The sequence below is a fragment of the Moschus berezovskii genome, chromosome 4 (genome assembly GCF_049115385.1).
Source record: "Moschus berezovskii isolate FMDL1 chromosome 4, NW_MosBer_1.0, whole genome shotgun sequence".
NCBI lineage: Eukaryota > Metazoa > Chordata > Mammalia > Artiodactyla > Moschidae > Moschus > Moschus berezovskii.
The window spans coordinates 11,104,886-11,122,496 of record NC_142463.1 but is presented as its reverse complement, the minus strand read 5'-3'; the positions used below and the strand labels follow the sequence as shown (position 1 = coordinate 11,122,496).

At 38.9% G+C, this 17,611-nt stretch overlaps 1 protein-coding gene across 4 annotated transcripts in view; it reads right to left on the bottom strand.

Annotated features, from left to right (window-relative positions):
• THRAP3 (thyroid hormone receptor associated protein 3) overlaps positions 1-17,611 on the bottom strand; it is a 74,039-nt gene that overhangs the window by 35,917 nt on the left and 20,511 nt on the right. For 3 of the 4 annotated variants that reach the window (XM_055403874.2, XM_055403879.2, XM_055403875.2), the window contains one exon: positions 9,387-9,474. The exons of the other annotated variant lie outside the window; for it this stretch is intronic. The gene's annotated coding sequence lies outside the window, so the exon portion shown is untranslated. The remainder of the gene's footprint in view (positions 1-9,386; positions 9,475-17,611) is intronic. 4 annotated transcript variants of the gene reach the window in all.

Genomic DNA, 17,611 nt, shown 5'->3' with positions numbered 1-17,611 from the left:
AGCAAAGTGCCTTTTAATTTCGTTGCTGCAATCAGCATCCACAGTGATTTTGGAGCCCTAACCCTAAAATATGTATGTATGTATGTATGTTGAAGTCCTAACACCAAGTACCCTAGAATGGACCTCATTTGAAGATAGGGTCTTTACAGAGATTACTGGTGTCCTTATAAACAGGAGAAATCTGGACATAGAGATATGCAGACAGAAGACACTGTGAAGAGACACAGGGAGAAGATGGCCATCTCCCAGCCGAAGAGAGAGACCTAGAAGAGATCCCTCCCTCCCAGGTCTCAGAAGGAACGAATCCTGCCAAGCTCTTGATTTCTGACTTCTAGCCTCCAGATCTGTGGGACGATATATTGCTGTTGTTTAAGCCACTCAGTCTATGCTACTTTGTATGGCAACCCTAGCAAACCAATACATGAATTCTGTACAATCCTTGCAATTTCCTGTTAAACTATTCTCAAACAAAAAGTTCGTTAAAAAACAAAAAAGACAAAGGCAATGGTATACACATCTCACAATTATAAGAGGATCAAAGCAGACAGGTAATTGGGAAATCCCTGCTCAATGGAAAAAGAATCCATTATCTCAATACACAGTAAGCAAACAGCTAGGACTAGAATCCAGGTTTCATTCAGTGTTTTCCATAACATGTTATTCCAAGAGAGGGATATAAAGGTATAAAGGTGGTGTTAGCAAAGGACCACGCTGAAACAGATTATCAATCTAAATATCATGTCCCAAATGAACAGAACTCAAGAGACTCACTTTATAATACTGGGCTAGGTTCTGCAGTTAAGTAGTGGCTTTGGCACCAAAAAAATTAACTGGGTTCAAATCTGTGGGCTCCACCTATTAGCTGGACAAGATACTTACTCTCCTCATCTTCCAAACATGGCCTACACCTCATAAGACTGCCACAGGAATTAAAAAGTATACAAAAAGTGTAAATCTCCTGGCATTCAGTAAGTGACTTCACACCTTAAGCTATGTTCAGCTGCAACCCTAGAGTGGTGACAGGGAGATATTTAGAAACGTCTCTAAGAAAAAATATATTTCACCACTGATTCTCCTTTCCTGCTAATATACTGGTAAGCAATCAGATATCTTCCTACACAAAACAATAAAGTGTTTTATACTGGCTAAACTGGCACGTGTTGCACTGAAGAGGTGAAGAGAAGCAAGAAAAGGTCAAATTTTAAGGTCCTGACCTTTGAAGAATAAATCCCTTTGCTGATGAACGGTAGCACCGAAAATCAATAGCAAACTGAGGGGCCATTCATTTGGAACTTACCTCAATGTCCCCAGTGTACATGACCTGTGGTATCTTCTAAAATTTGCTCAATGGGTATCTATTAGGCTCAGGACCATCTATGCAACTAACCCTTCATCATTACAGAAACAGAATGGAAAGCACAGTCAGCAACTTAAATATTATCTTTGACCCCAGAGGCTCCTCTCCTATATCCCGAGGGGAGGGTGACGGCAATTTTTGTCCCCATTTTAAATGTGTTATCACTGGGGAACACAACATTCCTATTTTTTAGAGGAACTCTCAGCTTTTCTAACTTAATAAAGATACTACAGGCTATGTTAACTAATCACCTATGGCCTCCTTCCAGTTCTCATTATGATAAACCTTCTTAAAAACTAAGTTAAACAGTCAATCATAATACAACTATTTTTAAAATGAAATTATTAAGACCTTGGGTTTCCTCCAATCAAAAAAAAAAAAAAAAAAAGACGACCTTGGACTGAATCAGTGGTACACATTGCAATCAAAGCTTTTAAAAAAGTCCATCTATCATTCCAATCCCAAAGAAGAGCAACGACAAAAAACGTTCAAACTACTATACAACTGTGCTCAGTTCACATGCTAGCAAGGTAATGCTCAAAATTCTTCAAGCTAGGCTTCAACAGTATGTGAGCCATGAACTTCCGGATGTACAACTGAAGTTAGAAAAGGCAGAAGAACCAGAGGTCAAATTGCCAACATCCACTGGGTCACAGAAAAAACAAGGGAATTCCAGAAAAAAAAATCTGCTTCACTGACTACACTAAAGCCTTTGACTGTGTGGATCACAACAAATTGTGGAAAATTCTTTTAAGAAAAGGGAATATCAGCCCACCTTACCTGCCTCCAGTGAAACCTGTATGCAAATCAAGAAGCAACAGTTACAACCAGACATGGAACAGACTGGAAAGGAGTACATCAAGGCTGTATACTGTCACTCTGCTTATTTAACGTCTATGCAGAGTACATCATGTGAAATGCTGGGCTGGATGAATCACAAGCTGGAATCAAGACTGCCAAGAGAAATATCAATAACCTCAGATATGCAGATGATACCACTCTAATGGCAGAAAGTGAAGAGGAACTAAAGAGCCTCTTGACGAGGGTGAAAGAGGAGAGTGAAAAACCTGGTTTAAAATTCAACATTCAAAAAACTAAGAACATGGGATCCAGTCCCATCATTTCATGGCAAATAGATACGGCAACAGTGACAGATTTTACTTTCTTGGGCTCCAAAATCACTGCAGATGGTGACTGCAGTCATGAAATTAAAAGACACTTGCTCCTTGGAAGGAAAGCTATGACCAACCTAGACAGCATGTTAAAATGCAGAGACACCACTTTGCTGACAAAGGTCCGTGTAGTCAAAGCTATGGTTTTTCCAGGAGTCATGTACTGATGTGAAAGTTGGACCATAAAGAAGGCTGAGCATCAAAGAATAGATGCTTTTGAACTGTAGTGTTGCAGAAGACTCTTGAGAGTCCCTTGGACTGCAAGATCAAACCAGTCAATTCAAAAGGAAATCAAGCCTGAATATTCATTGGAAGGACTGATGCTGAAGCTCCAAATACTTTGGCCACCTGATGTGAAGTGCTCACTCACTGGAAAAGACCCTGATGCCAGGAAAGATTGGAGGCGAGAGGGAGAAAGGGACAAGAGAGAATGAGATGGTTGGATGGCATCGATGACTCAATGGACATGAGTTTGAGCAAATTCAGGGAGATAGTGAAGGGCAGAGAAGCCTGGCGTCCTGCAGTCCAGGGGGTTGCAAAGAGTCGGACACGATTTAGCAACTGAACAACAATGATCTATCAAGATACTTTCAGGAAACTGAGAAAGGAATTCTAAACCACTGATTTATGTACAAACTTTACAGATTCCAAGGATTAGGTCTCTGGTCTCTCCTCATCAAGTGATCATCGCACCATCAGTACAGAGACAGCTGCTACTTACACGGAGTTCTACATAAAGCCTGTTCTACATTAAGTAAGTCTGTTTACAACCTCTTAGGAGATAAGCTGTTTGATATTTTATAGACGTATCTTTACAGGATCAAATATCTTCCCAAAAAAAGTTCATCACAAAGAGATTTAGAGAGGGGAAAATATATGTTTAAATTTATTTCCTTATATGTTACAACTATTACTGCTTTGAATTATGAACATTGCAAGGTATCTCAATAACTCAATCATAGCAATTTATCCCTTCCTGCAGAAGTATGAGCCTTAAGAGTTGCAGAGTCCCGTACACATGTAGCTATCAAGCACCTGAAATGTGGCTGGCCTGAACTGGGATAAGGTGTAGGTATAAAATACAGGATTTCAAAGACTTAGTACAAAACTCAAAATGCAAAATGTCTCAAATATTTTTATATTAATTACATGTTGAAATGAGAATGTGTTGGTATATTAAATTATATAAAATGTATCATTGATTTAATCTGCTTCTTTGTATTTATTACCTTAATGTGGCTGCTGGGAAATTTGATATTACATATGGCTCACACTGGACTTCTTTTGGATGGCACTATCCTAAAGGACAACGATTATGTCTTTTCAAATGCTCAAGCTTTGAACCTTATTCAGTATTGCTGCTGCTGCTGCTAAGTCACTTCAGTCGTGTCCGACTCTGTGTGACCCCATAGATGGAAGCCCACCAGGCTCCCCCGTCCCCGGGATTCTCCAGGCAAGAACACCGGAGCGGGTTGCCATTTCCTTCTCCAATGTGTGAAAGTGAAAAGTGAAAGTGAAGTAGCTCAGTTGTGTCCGACCCTTAGCGACCCCACGGACTGCAGCCCACCAGGCTCCTCCATCTACGGGATTTTCTAGGCAAGAGTACTGGAGTGGCCTGCCATTGCCTTCTCCGTTATTCAGTATCAGTCACTTTTAAATTCATCGTTTATTTTTGTAGTTTCTAGTATTCATTCACTTCATTCATCCTTCACTTTCCTGTTGAGGGAAAACCCGATGTCTTTGTTTCTGCACTTTACAAGTTGAGGGGAGAAAAAAAGAGAGGGATGTCTTAAACACACACACACAACTCAACGCAAAAAAAAATGAAAAATGACTTCAAGATCTGCTATCATTCCGGATCTCACCAGTCACCTCGGTCTACAAAAGAAATCAAGAACCCAAGCTGCTGTTTTCATCTAAAATGAATTAATTAAGGCACTATTCAAGTTTGCTAAATTTAGAGACCGCCTAACTATTCCAAGCCCAAATAGATCCAAACACTCAACTAGAACTCAGTTCAGGGGACTTCCCTGGTGGTCCAGAGGCTAAGACTCTTCAGGGTGACTCTCCCAATGCAGGGGGATCAGGTTCAATTTCTTGTCAAGAGAACTAGATCCCACATGCTGCGACCAAAGATGCCACAACTAAAAATCCTGCATGTTGCAACTAAGACCTAGCAAAGCCAAGTAAATATTTTAAAAAATAAACAAAGAATTCAGTTCAGATATTTGTGACCAGTGCAACTCCCCTCTCTGGCTCATAATGAATAGCTTATTAACTACACAAAGAAATAGGTCTAATTATTTTCTAGAACATCTTGTATTATTTTTAAAGGAACAAAATAGAATTCATCAGATTTATATTGAAAGCTCCAGTTTGCCATCATTTCAAGATTCTAAATGATCTGGCCCCTATGCCTACTTCTTCCACTTCATCTCAAACCACTCTCCCCCCATTCAGTCATTATACTGGAGCCGCAAAGGCCTTATTTCTGTTCCTGAACACTTACAGGCATTTACAGTCTCAGCACCTTTAAACCCGCCGTTCTTGCTACACGAACACACTTTGCAGTCTACCGCATGGCTGGCTTCTTTCTCATCCTTCAGATCTCAGCTTATCACCCAACTCAAAAAGGTCTCTCTTCCTTAGCATTCTACCTAATGACACGTCACTGTTATTTTGTAGTCCTACTTCTTTCCTAACACTAAGGAAACGAAACTATCTATCTGCCTTCCCAAACTAGAATGTAAGCTCCCTAAGAACAGGAATCCTGTCTGTCTTGCTCACTGCTGATTATCCCCAGCATAGAGAATAGACACAGTAACAAGCACTCAAGGATATACTGACTGAATGAATCAAAAAACTCAAAAGCAGCTTTAAAAGACTCTAAAAGAATCTTAGACGGGAAAATCTAATAGGCTTATTTTTTAAAATATGCAACTGGATTCCTATGTAAGTCCTGCCTAAGCCCTTATAGTTTTTCTTTTCCAGTTTCTAGTACTAAAGTCTCTTGAAGAACTGTCATAGTTCCACATAGTGAAAAACAGGAAGCATGGAAATTTCAAGTATATTTTGCTTGCTGAGTCTGGAGAGAGAAGGTTTATTTAAGATGAAATAAAGCACTAATAATAAAATCACTATTTGTACATGATTAGACAAATAAATGGAACAAAACACAAAGTTTAAAAATATACCCTATTAATACACTCTCAAAAAGGTGACTTTTCAAAACACTAGAAAAAATGATAAGTGAATAGTTGAGACAACTGATCAACGAGTTAATACAAAATGTTAAGAGTCTTTCTTCTTACCATAAACAAAACTAAAATTCCAGATATACTAAAGAAATCTAAAAAAGAAAGCCACTAAAAAAAGAAAATACTGTCTATTTGATAGGTATAAATATGCTACAAATAATATCATTAATTTTCTCAAAGATAAAAAAACCTGTATCCATCATAAAAGAACAATAATAATAGAATAGTAGCCAGGCACATCTCTAAATGCTTTATATATATATTCACTTATTTATTACTCCCATTATACATATGAGGAAACTGTCCACCATCTGAAATACCATTTCACCTCTGTTTCATTCAGAGAACAAAAGAGAAGAGAACTCTTAGAAATTAAAAATATAAGAATACATATCCATCAATTCCACTTCTGGATATTTATCAAAAAGAACTGAAATCAAGATCTCAAAGAGATGTTAGCATTCCTATGTTCACTACAGCACTATTACAACAGCCAAGATGAGGAAAAAACCTAAATGTCCACTAACAGGTAAATAAAGGAAATGTGATAGATGGAATGGAATTCTGCTGCTGCTGCTAAGTCACCTCAGTCGTGTCTGACTCTGTGTGACCCCATAGACGGAAGCCCACCAGGCTCCCCCGTCCCTGGGATTCTCCAGGCAAGAACACTGGAGTGGGTTGCCATTTCCTTCTCCAATGTGTGAAAGTGAAAAGTGAAAGTGAAGTCGCTCAGTTGTGTCCGACCCTTAGAGACCCCATGGACTGCAGCCTACCAGGCTTCTCCATTCATGGGATTTTCTAGGCAAGAGTACTGGAGTGACTACTCAGTCTTAAAGAAGAATTCTGCAATATGTAATAACACACATGAACCTTGAAGACATTATGTTAAGTGATATAAGCCAGTCACAGAAAAGCAAAAACTGCATGATTCCTTACATGAGGTATATGATGTGAGGTATCTAAAATAAATAAATTTATAAATTCAAAGAGTAGATTTGTCTTAGGAGTGGGAAAAGGGGGAAATGGCCAGTTACAGATCAATATGCATCAAGTTTCAGTTAAGATGAATGAGCTCAAGAGGTCTGTTATGTAACGCTGTACCTATCGTCAACAACAAGTTACTCTACATTTAAAAATCTGCTGAGAGAGTGGACTTCATCTTAAATATTCTTATCACACTAAAATAAAACTTAAAAATAACTTATCATCCATGATGCCAGCAAATTAAAAAGCCTTCATGACAGATGAGGAAAAAAGTCATCTGTAATTTATTGCAAACAGAATCCCTGATTCACATGAGAAAATTTAAAGAACCAACTACTTATTGCCAGTTTGTCCTGGTAGCTATAGAAAAGCAAAAGTTTCTGCAAATGTATTAAGGGCATTTTGTAGGCAGTGAGGCTGTTCAGAGTTGTATGAAGAAGCTGGACTGACTAAACAAAAATCTTGCTGAATATAAACAAAATAGTAAGTAAACATATAAAAATAAAATATATGAACACAAGTGAAAAAAAATACAACAAATATTAGAAAGCACAACCAAGGAAATCTCCCAAAGAACAAAAAACACAGAGATGGAACTAGTAGGAAAAAAGTTTAAAATTAGATAACCAGTCCAAAAGATCCAACATCCAATTAATTCCAGAAAAAGAGTAGAGAAAATAAAGGAGAGAAAAATCAAGAACATAATTTCGGAAAATATCCCAGAACTGAGTGACATAAGTTTCAGTCCCTTGAGTGGCCAGTACATTAGATGAAAACAGCCACACCAAGGACATCATTTTGAAACTTCAGAACACTGGGAAAAAAAGAAGTTTCAGAGGTTAGAAACAGGTTATATGCAAATGTCACTGACGTCTTACCAACAGTGAAAGTGAAAGGCCACAGAACAGTATTTTCAAAATTCTGAAGGAAAATTATTTCCAAACTAGAAATCTACATCTAGCCAAAGTAATTATCAACATAAGGGCAATAGAAAGGCATTTTCAAGACATGTTATATCCAAAAAACTTACCTGTTGTATACCCCTTTCTCAGGAAGCTAACGGAGAAGTGTTCCTTCAAAATAAGATTGTATCAAAAAGGAAAGGGATAGGACATGGGAAAAGATAACAAAACCAGGAGGAAAAATCACCAGGATGATGTTGGGATAACAACATCCCAGCTCCCTAGTTAAAGCACATGCTCAGAATGAAGCAGATTAGAAAATATCTCTAAGATAAAATTTATAATATAACCAAAATGTTTAAAGTATTGAGGAAGATTAACACTTCTGGGTAGAGTTTAGAAAGAAATTAATAATAAGAACACAGAAACTAAGCAGAACAGACCAGAAAAAGATAAATATTAACAGAAGCGATAACAACCAGTTGTACAAATAAAATTAACCACAGAATACAATGTGATTTAGCTGTGAAAGTGAAAGTGAAGTCACTCAGTTGTGTCCGACTCTGCGACGTTGACTGTAGCCCACCAGGCTCCTCTGTCCATGGGATTCTCCAGGCTAGAATACTGGAGTGGGTTGCCATTTCCTTCTCCAGAGGATCTTCCCGACCCAGGGATCGAACCCAGGTCTCCTGCACTGCAGGCAGACGCTTTAACCTCTGAGCCACCAGGGAAGCTAGCAATGAATAAGCTATATATAACCTTAATATTGTTAACAGTGAATATAGCTCTCTAACCAAAATGACATTACAGTCAGAGTTACAATAAACATGGATACGTGAGGAAGTCAGAGAATTCGACCACTATCCAAGGTATGAATAGATAATACCCGAAACTGGAAAATCTGTAAGCAGCAAAATAAGCTATTTAGAGGTAATACCAAAGAAATAGTGAAGAGTTGGAAATGACTGCTTCTAGGGACTGGGAAGGGGGTGGGAAGGCTTGTTTTTCATCAAATGCTTCATGAAGGTACTTTCCTGGTAGGCAAGTAGCTAAGACTCTGCACTCCTAATGCAAGGGGCCTGGAGTTCGATCCCTGGTCAGGGAACTAGATCCCACACGCTGCAACTTAAAAAAAAAAAGGCCCTGTGGAGCTGATGGTCTGACATGACTATGTACAGGATTTTTGTACATGTATTAACCAAAAATGTGAAACAAAAAAAGGCTTAAATAAATATATAAAATGCTTTTAAAAATTTAAGAAAAGAAAGTATACTATGGGGGAAATCTACTATATACATGAATTTATTCATGTTCGTCACATAGTTAACTAAGACATGGAAAACTGAGAGAAAAGCCTAAAATGTTCACCAAAAAGGAACTAGTTACATAAATTATATGGAATATCCAATGATGAAATAACATGAGTCGTTTAAAAATGCAAACAGAATGTTAAAACAAGAACCAGGTGACAAAAAAACACAACTCCAATTTTGATTACACATATCTGAGTAACATATGCATAAAAGAGTCTGTTCCCCAAACTATTAACAGTGACTATATGTGTGTCACGTTTATGGCTGATCTTTTTTAACACGTCCAAGTGAAGAAACATGTTATTTAAAAACTCAAAAGGAATCTTCTGGATAAAAAGCATAAGACTGGTTTTAGAAGGCACTAAAATTACTATTCGTTCCTTTTACCATCATGCATTTACCTTATCTGAACAATGATTTGACTTGCAGCACACCCCAGACAGATGCAGTGCCACTGGCTTCTCCAAATTACTGAGTCAGAATACGACTCTGAAATGAGAAGAAATAAGCAGTGATAAAATAGCTATCCAAACCTCGCAGATTGCACCTTGAAATACAGATGCTTGGAATCTATAAGCAGAAACTCTCCTTTAGCTCTCAACTTCACTCCAAGTGGACACAGGATTCTCTCTCAAAGTATACTAGCTTGAGGGTCTCTGTCTGTCTCCTAAACTCATTTTCATTCACCCCACCTCCTTACCGTAAGGCTGCAGTAGGGAAAGCTAAAACCTTCCTCTTGTAATCTGATACCTTTCACTGGCAGTATTTCAGGTGCTACAGTTTGCATTATACAGGCTGTATTTGCAAACTCCTTAATTCAACTTGGAGAATAACTTCAGAAGAATTAGATGCTTTAAACAAAAACTTTCAAGTAGACTGAACTACTGATAAACTAACAAATACACTTCAAGTTAAAACAACTCCCCACATTCACCCCTCAAAGCACAAGAAAACCTTTCAGATCCAAGTATTTAAATATTTCCTGATCTAAACATTAATATGGCCACGTTTCAAAGCAACGGCGCATTATACCAAACAGAAAAACAAACTTCCAACATCAGCAAACTCAATATGTAGTTAACATCCTCACTCCTAATTTAAGTTTTATCATTCATTAAAAATACTGTACAGTAGGAAAGCATGCCAAGTTGCTTCAGTCATGTCTGATTCTTTGCAACCCTATGGACCACAAGCCTGTCAGCTCCTCTGTCCATGGAATTCTCCAGGCAAGAATACTACAGTGATTTGCCATGCTCTCTTCCAGGGGATCTTCCCAATCCAGGGATCGAACCCATGTCTCTCATGTCTCCCGCACTGGCAGGCAGGTTCTTTACCACTAGCCCTACCTGGGAAGCCCAGTGTAGGAAGGCACTCAAGAATTAAATAATCTGAAGATGCAATCTTGACATTATTCTTTTCTTTTTTCACTTATTCATTTATTCAATCAAGGATACCCGCCTTAGCTCTCTCTGAAACCTGTGGTGTGCACATAGCTGAAGCCTTGCCTATTTAACCAGGAAAGAAAGGAATGCATTTCCTTAAGCTAGTCTCGTAGTACATGTCAGGGCCTCAGCCAAGAGCCTCCTACCCTCTCAACCAGACTCATTCTTAGCAGGGTCTCCTTCCCCAGCATGCTGTCCTGGGTTCACCTAGGCTGGGTCAGGTACTGTTTCTTGGTGTTACCCTAGACAAGCATATCATTATGTCTGTTAATACTCACAGGACTGCAAAGTCTATTACCTAACACTGATATGTGTCTGCTGAGTAAACTGAATACACAAGCAATAAACTCTTGACCTATACCAAAGGTTATCAGATAATTAACATTACAAAGAGGCAACAAAAACCTACTGTTAAAACTAATAGGATAAGAGTTACCAGAAGAAATTACTATTCAGTCAGACCATCTAGCAAATTAATGACAATGTTGGTCTATATTTACTTAGTTGATAAAGAGCAAAACCACAGCACTTACAAAAACTCATTCTTTCAAAATACTTTTGTATATATTCTTGCACGTCATTCTGGGAGTTCATCCTAGATTACATCAACTGGAACCTCTTTCCCTGCTTCTAAATGCAGGGGCACAGGGGCTCACATGAGTCAGCTTGAGGGAATCCCTGATGACTCCTACAAAACTGGGAACTGCTTACAATGCACTGATTAAAGAACTATTCCAATACATCTACCTTTTAACATTCTAACCAGTTAACATACACACACTCTCTCCTCTCTCCCACCTAATGTGTTCTAGTTTCAAAAGCAAGTTGAATAAAAGTGAACAAAAGAGGACACTGTCTTTAAGTTAACTCAAAGTAGCCAATAAGTGACAAAATTTAATCTTAGCCACTCCCCAATTAAAAAAATACTAGGAACTGATGAGATTATGACAGCTAGGCAAATAACCCTTTAGGGTTTTATCACAGAGAACTGTGTGATGTCTTGCTCCAAGTAGCTTCTCCACTTTCAAGCAGGCACACCAAGACTGAACCCAAGACTGGTGAATTTACTATGAGTGGTTTGGAAGAGAAAGGCAAATACTGCCCAACATGTCCAGCATACAGGGTCTTCTATGCTTGGGAGGTGAGCAAATGATGTCAAAACTCAACCTGTTTTTGTACATTAAGAACAGTTTCTACATTTTCTTTTTTGGCTGCCAGCACGTCTTGTAGGATCTTAGTTGCTCAGTTGCGTCTGACTCTGCGATCCCATGGACTGCAGGCAGCACGCCAGGCTTTCCTGTCCATCACCAACTCCTGCAGTTTGCTCAAACTCATGTCCATTCAGTCAGTGATGCCATCCAAACACCTCACCCTCTGTCATCCTGTTCTCCTGCCTTCAATCGTTTCCAGCATCAGGGTCTTTTCTGATGAGTCAGTTCTTCTCATCAGGTGGCCCGAGTATTGGAGTTTCAGCTTCTGCATCAATCCTTCCAATGAATATTCAAGACTGATATCCTTTAGGATTGACTGGTTGGATCTCCCTGCAGTCCAGGGGACTCTCAAGAGTCTTCTCCAACACCACGGTTCAAAAGCACCAATTCTTCGGGGCTCAGCTTTATGATCCAACTCTCACATCCATACATGACTACTGGAAAAACCATAGCTTTGATCTATATGTCATTTAAATCTATAGATCATCAATCTATACGGATCTTTGTCGGTAATGTCTCTGCTTTTTAATATGTTGTTGCTCAACCAGGGATCAAACCCCACGCCACTGCAGTGAAAGCATAATGTCTTAACCACTGGACTTTCAGGGAACTCCCCAATTTCTACTTTTTTTAAATGGTAGAAAAATATCAAGGTATTTTGTCAGATGTGAAAATTCTATGAAATTCCAATTTCAGTATCTATGAACAGCTTTACTGGAACACAGCCACATTCATTCCTTTATAATATACAGCAGCAGAGTAGGTGCAAAAGTGACTACAAGCAGAGGTCTCACCACTTAGCGCTGCTACGAATTCCGGTGAAATAATTGTCACTAAAAGCATTTCAAGTACCATGTATTCTGTCATATCACATTTTATTACTATTTAATTACCAGCATGTATCACTTATGTCAAAACAAAAGAAAAATGGACTTTGAATGCTACCCATTTAAGACACAGTGTGGATTGTGGGTGCTTTTTTAAATCCAATTAGATGGCAACACTCTGTGTTTATTATGAAATGATATCATAGCTGTGCCAAGAATACAAGAGTTGACATTACCAACCTAAGTACTCATATAATATTCCCAATTCACAGGAAACCAAGCGCTGGAAAAAATTTTTTTAATTTAAAACACAGTATCTATCACAACAGAAAATCTTTATAAAACCAAAAAAAAAAAAAAGAAAAGGCTATACAACCAAAGTAAATTTCTGAGTATTATATATGTTAGCATAAGGAGGAAAGTCATTTAATTATAGTGAGTTAATTAAGTCATGTTTGACTGCAGCAGCCTAAGAAGTATGTCTAGAGAAAATGAACTTAAGACTATTAGCCTTTTGGTTTGAAGGGTTGAGGACAACAGAAGCAATATAGTCAATTAAAAAATAGGGCAGATGGAACGGAAAGGTGCTGACCTAAGCAACTATGGAAATAAGTGAAACAGAAACAAGATAAAAAGCAAAAGGAACTCCATATAACCACTGTATTCTAGTTGTTAAAACTATTCCAGTTGTAAAGTTGTTAGAGGGTGCATGTGTGCGTGCAAAGTCGCTTCAGTTGTGTCCGACTCTTTGTGACTCTATGGATTGTAGCCCACCAGGCTCCTCCGTCCATGGGATTCTTCAGGCAAGAATACTGGAGTAGGTTATCATGCCCTCCTCCAGGGAATCTTCCCAAACCAAGGATCAAACCCACGTCTCTTTTGTCTCCTGCATTGGCAGGTGAGTTCTTTGCCACTAGTGTCACCTGGGAAGCTCTTGTTAAAGGGTTCAGTTCAGTTTAGTCACTCAGTCATGTGTGATTCTTTCTGACCCCATAGACTGCAGCACACCAGGCTTCCCTGTCCATCACCAACTCCTGGAGCTTGCTCAAACTCAAGTCCATTGAGTCGGTGATGCCATCCAACTATCTCATCCTCTGTCATCCCCCTCTCCTCCTGCCTTCAATCTTTCCCAGCATCAGCGTCTTTACTGATAAGTCAGTTCTTCACATCAGATGACCAAAATATTGGAGATTCAGCTTCAGCATCAGTCCTTCCAATGAATATTTAGGACTGATTTCCTTTAGGATTGACTAGTTTGATCTCCTTGCAATCCAAGGGACCCTTCAAGAGTCTTCTCCAACACCACAATTCAAAAGCATCAACTCTTCAGGGCTCAGCTTTCTTTATGGTCCAACTCTCACATCTGTACATGACTACTGGGAAAGCCATAGCTTTGACTAGACAGACCTTTGTTCGCAAAGTAATGTCTCTGCTGTTTAATACGCTGTCTAGGTTTGTCATAGCTGTTAAAGGTTACAGGTTAACAATCCTGAAACTACTACACTACATGTATACTGGAACTAATGAGTAAACGCATGGCAGATGGTGACAGTCAAGATTCACACTGTTCGAAGTGGGAGGTTAAACATAGAAGAGGGAAAGACTAGAATGATCAATGAGGTACTGGATTAGAGTTGGAGGTATCAGTAATCATGTTTACAGACAGAAATTGATATATATAGAAACATCAAATACAGATATTTCTATAAGTATACAGAATATACGTATTAATATAGATATATTTCTTGCATTGTCAGCTGAGAGGCAACTACCCTCCAGGACCCAGATCTTGATTTCTAATACATTCTCTAATAAAAGAAACCAGGACTCCTTGGAGAAATGGCTGAATCTAGGGTTGGAGGAAGGGATACACAGCATGAACTTGGGAGTACCTTACAGTGCCAGAAAGTAAAGAAGTGCTAAACAGCAACAAAAAAACACCACCATATACAGTAAAGGTGGTGTGTCAAAAGGATACTCCTGTCCAACTGAAAGAGCTCTCAATAGTAACAATCAGAAAAACTGTAACAAAATTAAGTACCGGATTATAACAAAAATACCCATGAATCCATACTTATACTCAGTCACCCTCAAGGAGGTGGAATATAACTCTCCACTCAAGTGGAGGTGAGTGTGTCTAGCTATTTTCTTTCGGTATACACTATGGAAGGAAAGGGGGTAATTTATCCTTGAGAAACCTAATCAGATAATCAAGGTTAACGAGAAGTCACATTGATAGCACGTACTCCTTAAAGCTAGTGGAGGTGATGGAATTCCAGTGGAGCTATTTCAAGTCTTGAAAGATGATGCTGTGACAGTGCTGCACTCAATATGCCAGCAGATTTGGAAAACTCAGCAGTGGCCACAGGACTGGAAAAGGTCAGTCTTCAATCCAATCCCAAAGAAAGGCAATGCCAAAGAATGCTCAAACTACCGCACAATTGCACTCATCTCACACACTAGTAAAGTCATGCTCAAAATTCTCCAAACCAGGCTTCAGCAGTATGTGAACCGTGAACTCCCAGATGTTCAAGCAGGTTTTAGAAAAGGCAGAGGCACCAGAGATCAAACTGCCAACATCCGCTGGATCATGGAGAAAGCAAGAGAGTTCCAGAAAAACATCTATTTCTGCTTCACTGACTATGCCAAAGCCTTTGACTGTGTGGATCACAATAAACTGTGGAACATTCTGAAAGCGATGGGAATACCAGACCACCTGACCTGCCTCTTGAGAAACCTGTATGCAGGTCAGGAAGCAACAGTCAGAACTGTACATGGAACAACAGACTGGTTCCAAATAGGAAAAGGAGTACGTCAAGGCTGTATATTGTCACCTTGCTTATTTAACTTATATGCAGAGTACATCATGAGGAACGCTGGGCTGGAAGAAGCACAAGCTGGAATCAAGATTGCCGGGAGAAATATCAATAACCTCAGATATGCAGATGACACCACCCTCAGGGCAGAAAGTGAAGAGGAACTCAAAAGCCTCTTGATGAAAGTGAAAGAGGAGAGTGAAAAGGTTGGCTTGAAGCTCAACATTCAGAAAACAAAGATCATGGCATTTGGTCCCATCACTTCATGGGAAATAGATGGAAAAACAGTGGAAACAGTGTCAGACTTTATTTTTTTGGGCTCCAAAATCACTGCAGATGCTGATTGCAGCCATGAAATTAAAAGACGCTTGCTCCTTGGAAGGAAAGTTATGACCAACCTTGATAGTATATTAAAAAGCAGAGACATTACTTTGCCAACCAAGGTCCGTCTAGTCAAGGCTATGGATTTTCCCGTGGTCATGTATGGATGTGAGAGTTGGACTGGGAAGAAAGTTGATCGCCGAAGAATTGATGCTTTTGAACTGTGGTGTTGGAGAAGACTCTTGAGAGTCCCTTGGACTGCAAGGAGATCCAACCAGTCCATTCTACAGGAGATCAATCCTGGGTGTTCATTGGAAGGACTGATGCTAAAGCTGAAACTGCAATACTTTGGCCACCTCATGCGACGAGTTGACTCACTGGAAAAGACTCTGATGCTGGGAAAGGTTGGGGGTGGGAGGAGAAGGGGACGACAGAGAATGAGATGGCTGGATGGCATCACCGACTCTGTGGACATGAGTTTGAGTGAACTCCGGGAGTTGGTGATGGACAGGGAGGCCTGGCATGCTGTGATTCATGGGGTCGCGGAGAGTCGGACACGACTGAGCGACTGAACTCCTTAATATGATGCGGCACTTTACCTCTCTGGTCTTTCTCCCCAAAATCCATAACATTAGTCAACTCAGGAGAAAAATATTAGACAAATCCCAACTGAGGGACATTCTATAATATAGCTAACCAGTAATCCTCAAAGCTGTTAAGATCACCAAAAATCAAAAAAGTGTGAGAAACAGTCACAGCCAAGAGAAAGAAGCCTAAGGAGACATGACAACTTAATGTAGATCCTAAACGAGAATGTGGAACAGGAAAAGTACATTAGATAAAAACTTAGAAAACTCAAGTATGGACTTCAGTTAATAAGAATGCACCAATATTGGTTCATCAGTTGTGACCAATGTACCACATTAATGTTAGTAGGTGTTAACAGGGGCAACAGGTGTTAACAGGAAAAAGGTGTTAAATGGGCTATACATGGGAACATACTCTACTATTTTCCCAGACTGTCTGTAAATCTAACTGTTCAAAAATAAAAATGTATTTTCAAAAAAGCCAAATGATTCTTGGTGGTGTTTCATGGCTCTTGATGATTCAAGAGATATTATTGATACCACTCAGTGGTTTAGTGAAGTCAGTGATGAGTTTGAAGCGACTGAACACTGAACAGTCTGTATGGAACAACTTCTGGTGAAAATGTTTTCAAAAAAGTTGAGAGAACATTAATTCAATGTAGTCTAAGCTTGAATATGCTAAGATGTACAGAAATATTAATTATAAAGTATTTAAAGCTTATGGTTTATTTACTGTACTGCTCATCAGCAGATACTCGACAAAAAACTCTCATGTATTGACTGTACTGACCCAGTATTGACAAGAGTGACTTTCATTCCCTCTCAGTCCACTTTTGCAGACTTAACCATCATCAGTTCTACGAATTTTTTCAGAAATACATGATGTCTGACTTGCCCTACCAAACAGCAGTTAAATGGCTTAGCAGCAGTAAAATTCATTGCAATTTTTTAAGCTCAAAACTGATTTTGTGAATTTTTCTGAAGAATCACCGTTAAACACCATTAATGGATAGTTAATGGCTTCTGAAATTAACTTTTGCTGCACACTTAATAACATTTCTTAAATCCACTTGAAAATTAACAAAACAGCACTTCAAGGGAAAACATATCCTATAGCAAATTACACTGAACATTTGTTTGAATCATGAGTAGTTACTTTCTTCACTTCCTGTACTAGCAAAACTCAAAACAAGCAAGATCTTCATTCCCACACAAATTTGAAGCACATCTATTTTCTTAGCTTAAACTACATTTCAATATATTTCTTTAATGCAAGTGCAAAGGAAATATTTGTATTTCAAAATCCACCAAAATGCAACTGAGATGCTCTCATTTACTCTTCAGTTGGAAATGATTAATGTGCAGTGCAATGGGGGGGGCTAAAAGCAAATATCGAGAAAACAATCTAACAGAATTCTATAA